The sequence below is a fragment of the Thalia democratica genome, chromosome 1, assembly GCF_965202585.1.
Source record: "Thalia democratica chromosome 1, ktThaDemo2.hap1.1, whole genome shotgun sequence".
In the NCBI taxonomy this organism is placed as follows: Eukaryota; Metazoa; Chordata; class Thaliacea; order Salpida; family Salpidae; genus Thalia; species Thalia democratica.
Genome location: NC_139165.1, coordinates 31,108,111 through 31,114,110, shown reverse-complemented (window position 1 = coordinate 31,114,110; position 6,000 = coordinate 31,108,111).

Here is a 6,000-nt window from a genome sequence, read left to right as displayed (position 1 = left end):
AGTACAATTGTCGAAAAGGCGAAAATTACGACAAGTTATATGAGCTTATCAACGAATATCAACGACAGGAAACGAACCAGGAACAAGAAGGCAGCGAGGAAGAAAACTCCCCTAAATCAGAAAAACAAAGAAGTTCCAGTTGTGGGAAACCGGTTGAAGAACAAACTGGTTCTCAAAACCAAAGGAGGTCGACTGGCGGGCAGCTCAAGCATGGAAAGGAGGCACTGAGGCGTGACGATTCGCAAGCCAATCAGAAAGCTCCGTCTCGCATGCAATTGGAAAAATCACCGAAAGAAGTGTGTGAACCAGGGTTTCTAGACCTTTTTTTCGTATGTAAAAAAGTACCGAGCCTAAGAGAGTTGGGTTGGAAAGAACTGAATCGTGACAAAAACCTTCTTAGAACCCTAACAACTAATAATAATGATTGGTTGCGTCAGAAGCTGTCTGGCCTGGAAAAAATGTCGCAAACTTCAAAGTTTTACCGAACCGAGAAAACTGCTGCTCCTCAAAAGTTCAACAGAGAGAGCGAACAAAGAAGTGGAGCAGAGATGCAGAAACTAAGAGAGCCGAGCAACCATCGTTCCAATCGGCAAGCAAAAGTTCTGAAGCAAGGAACTCGAGAAAAGCAGAATAAATATCGTCTTAAAGAATGTTTTGGTCATGAAGACGTAATGCAGAGACAAAATTTGAACGAAACTAAAAAGGCAGTCAAGTTGAATCGAGAAATATCAAAAACTCAGAGTTTTAATCGAAAATGCCTGAGTCCTGAGAAGTTTAAGCGAGAAGTAGACTACTTGAGACAAAGAACTGAAAACTATTACCAAGCATTTTTGAACGATGTAAAGTTTAATGAAGAGATAGAATATATGACGCAGAGAACTCAGTATTTCTACCAGTTGTTTATTAAATCTCAACTTTCAAACAGAGAAACAAGACCATCAAAACATAGAAAAAAGAAACAAAACGAGGAAGGTTTTGGTCGTGAGCAGCCTAATTCCGAAAGAAGGCTTTCAACACAAATAAAGCAAAAGAAAAATCAAAAACATTTGGGTGGTGGAAAGTTGAATCCAGAAAAAAAAGTCGCTGAAGAAAAAGTTTAAAAAGTTCGATTTAATTGTTTAGAGCAGAAATGTAATGATAACACTATGAATTAAACTAGCGCTTTAAAACAGATTCCACTTACAGTTAGTTTGTATTTTTACTTGATGAGTAAATATAAAAATTTTATCTGTATTTTTAACGTTTTTGACTCTACAGTAGAAATTATTTTTACTAATTATTTTCATAAAAATGATAAAAAATTTGACAAAAAAATCCTTATTTATACCTTATTTTATAAGTTAATTACTTTTAATGTATAAATAATGTTCTGACATAAAGTTATGCATTACAACTTTATAAATTTTATAAATACTTACCCCAGTAACTGCATACATGTTGGAATTAAAATAAAACGTCTTTTTGTTTTGTAAGTATCTAGATAATTTTGTTATATTATTCACGAGCTGAAATAACTTTTATTTTGTAAAATAGTGAATAAATGTGTTTCATTTATCAGTTTCCTATTATCTTTTAATTCTAGTTAAGTAAATTGGTGCCATTTCATTAAACTTTAATTACTAAAGTTAAATACTAACAATTTTTAATAGCTTATTACTGAAAATTAACATGTTTATTAATATAAACTAATAATAATATTAAAAAAATTCAAAACAAATTCTGAAGTATTTAGAAAAAAGTTAAAAAATCTATCAGCATTGTGATTTTTTATTTAGTACCTTATCTGAAATACATACTTAAATTATTAAGTATCAAAAAAAAAATAGAGAAATATTTTAATAGCTGTTCTATGAATTACACATTTTTCTCTTCCCGTGAAAAGAAAACTATTGGACTACCAATTTAAAATCTTTTTTATGTAATAAAATCCCAACTAAAGAAATTTGCAACAGTATTTATGCTATTTTACGAGATGTTATAAAATTTAGTTATGATCGAAAATAATATTAAATTTTTCTTTATCTAAATAAAACAATTGGTTATTACTTCAGATATTTCTACCTTTTATTAGAATGAAGCTTTTTCTAATTAAATCTGTTATAAGATCTTAGTTTATAGACTTTTTTTCTACTGACTAAATTTTACTAGTTTAACTTATATTATTTCCTAAAGCATTTGTTAAAAATTTATAATAAAATAACTACGATAATTTTGTTAAAAAGTTTCTAATATTGATAAATAACCACTTAATTTCAGACTTTACCTTTCCTTAAGTTAAAATTTTTACGAGCTAGTATCAAAACCACAACTTTTTTCCCACTTAAGAAGGTGAAAGAAAATTAATTCACAAGTCACAGCACAAACACTTGCAATATTAATGAATTATCTTATTGTTTTTAATCAAATGCATTATCAGAAAGCAGCCAATTAAGTTTGCATGTTTGCTACCTCTCATATATAACTTTTATTTGTTTAATTATGCACTGTTGCTGTGGACACAATGTGCGTAGATTCGCGAGAGGTTACTGTATCGTTGTAATTTCATCACAAAACTTTCTTGAATTATTTCTAACTTACTGTTTACCTTTATTAAGTTTATTTATGTTTAAGGTATCTAAAAGCTTGTGTTAAAACTACAGATTAACTTAGTCTCTTTATTATTTTATACGTATTTAAATTTAACTTTTAGGTACTATGTTCTCGATTGTTACTTAAAATTGACACATGTTCTATGCATAACACCTTAAGTTTTGACTGTTCTAAGTGTTTTTTAGTTCAATATAATTAAATCAAGATTGTGGTGTTTGATTCGATGACCGAGAGGCCTTTTTGAATGTACACCTTAGATCAATTTTTTTGATATTTTTATTTTTGTGTACGAAAAACTAACTGTTATTGAGTTTTAAACAACACTATACAAGATTACGATTAGAACTTTTATATTGGTTTCAAAATAGTTAAAAATTTTTTTGCTTAAACTAAAGTCTGTTCAAAGGTGGTAAACTTTTGTTTTATTTTAATGTTTAAGTTTTTTTTTTAATTTAAAGTTGTTTTATAAAGTAGTTTTCTATAAAAGCAAAAACTATCGACTAAGTGGAAATATCATTTTTTAATTATAAAACACTATTGTACAATAACTATCTTGCTATATCGTTTGCAATAATATAACACCTTGTAGCTGTGATTTTGTAAATAGTTTAAAAAAAAGCTTACCATAATGTAGTTTTTCTTGTAATGGGTTTTTTTTCACCTACTTCGGGTAGAAATAAACAGTTTTGAATACTGAATTAACGTTTCTTGTTTGATTTATAATGTCAATCGCGAAACATTATGGGCCAAGCTTCTCAAAGAAATCTGTGGAGTGTGTTGCAGAGTAGCAAGAAGTAATTTTTGTTTTGGTGCATTTTTGCATTTTCTTCTACCTTATACTCGTCCTGGACGTTAAAATGTATCCGTGGTATGTGAATGCACCAGGTCTTAGGACCAAATATTTTGAGCACTGTATTTGTCGTTCTTTAAACTATATGAATTTTAAGAAAATTCTGAGCTTAAAAATTTTCATCGAAGTAAAACGAATAAAAAAGAGGCACATTTATTTAAACTTTTTAAACTTTTTTAACATGAATAACTCGGAACCTCTAAGTTGGAAATAGACTCCAGTGCATTCTCTATCTATAGTTTAAGTTTAAATTTTGTTCATAAAAGATACATGCAATACAACTTAAACAGAAAAATAAGCATCAAACTTTTTTTATTAGAAAAATATTGTAGAAAACTAAAAAACTTATTTTACAAAAACAAAATACTGAAACAAAATAAAGTTTGTTTTAATTGAAATTAAAAAAATGTTTATAAATCTTCAAGTAGTTAAATACAATAATAATGAAAGATGCTGCTACTCAGCTATTATTTTCTCATTTGTAAAACGAACAATGCTTTTAATAGGTAAAAAAAAATTGTAAAAATTGGTTCTATATAAGATGAAAAACTTAAGATTAAAATTTAGAACTTTAAAACATTTTTTTGATAGACCTATAAACAATTTATTAATTAATTTTATGGTAAAACAAATAGCTTCGCGTGTGCAAGAAAAATTATATTAAAGTTAGTTTACTACATGAATAACTTGTAGTAGAATAAATTGATTGTTCAGAAATTTACATACAATCATAACCAGCTTGTGATTTTAATTTACAATTTTTTTTTAATGGCTAGCCTGATCTGTTCATGATCTGGTTTTAATTTTTCACAATAGTAATTTTAATTACTTTAGTTTTGCTAAACCAACTGAGGTTCAAGTAATAACTAGTTTTACTTAATTTTTTCCCTTAAAATCAATCAAAAGTTTAAATGTTAAAGTTATTTTACTAAAACACTTATACAGTATTGTTTTATCTATGTTTGTTACTTCATTAGAAGCAAATAAGTACCACTTAAAATTTTCTTACTGTTAAGTAAAAATTATAATTTTTTTTTAATTTTACCCTATACATTATATTTTTCATCTTAGTATTATCATAATTTAATTTTTTTTTCAGTTAAGTACCAATGTAATTAACTGACAATGATCAAATAAGGTAGATTTCAAATTTGCAGGAAGACACTTTTGCACGGGTTAATCTTTTTAATAGCTTATTTTGTTAGTTTTTAATTTTTTCTGTTTTTTTTCTTTTTAATTTTTACTTATAATGTTACCCCAACCCATACCCTGGTCAGTTAATTTTTTTATACTTGCTTTTTAATTAACTAATTTTTATTTATTTTGTATTAATTACAGTTTTTATTAATAGTTTATATTTTATTTTATTTGTTTTTTTTATTACATTTACTATTACTGATAACCCTAATCCTTATCTCGGTCGGTAACTGTTTTTTGCGTTTTTTAATTCAGTTTTTCTTTTACCCTTTTTTTTTTCTTTTATTTTATGTATGTCTTTAACTCTCGAAAAAAATGATCCTTCGAGCAAAAGTGACTCTTTATGCAAAAGTGTCTTCGTGAAAAAGTGGCTCCTCGTGCAAAAGTCTCCCTTCGTGTATATAATACCCTTCCCCAATTAAATTAGACCTTGATGTGATATGGCTAGACCAGATTTAGGTTAAAAGCTTTGATTGTCGAACACAAGCTTTGTACAAATCAGATAAAAAACAAGTTTTACATAATCCACCATGTGGCTTGATCAAAACAAAACTTACACATTTGTAAAATCTTATTTTCTAAATCAAGAAAGAGCAATCTTTTTTTTTTACATTTCATACCAAATTGAACATTTCTGAATATTTAGTCATATATTCTGAACTAATTATATATCTGTAATTATTTATAGTAGAGCTGTTGTAATCTGTTGTACTTGAAATAAGCTTGATACTAGGTTAGTTTATTTAAGTACAAAAAAGAAACATTTATTTATATATTTGTGTAGTATTTTGTTTTGTTTTTGATACTTTAAAAGTTGAATTAGCTCAAAACAGTGTATACAGGCAAATTGTGTGTTGCTTGATAACCAAGTTTTCAAAACCAGCCCATTGACCATAGTTGTGAAGGTCATATTTTTCTTTCTTCAATTTTTCTTTTTTCTATAATATATTTTTTTATTAAAAGACTACATTTTACTTAATTTAATATTCTTAGTTTTTATAGACGTTATTTAGAAAACTGATTGTGCCCTTACAGTTTTATTTTAATGCTGAACATCTTATTTGTAGCAGGGTTGCCAAAAAACCTGGAATCCTGACAAAATTAAGAATTAGACAATTTAGGCTAAAAAGTCCTAAAATTTGAAAATTTTTGAAAAACACTTAAAATTTATATAAAAATCACTAAAAAACCTTGATTTTTGAACAAAAATCACTTAAAAAACCTGGAATTTTAAACAACTTTAACATGTTATATAGTAAAATCTTGATTTGACACCAAAAATCTTTGGGTTTTCTACAAAATAATCGACGCACATTATTCAACAATATTTACAGGAACTTTTAGTCAATTTTACATTGATATTC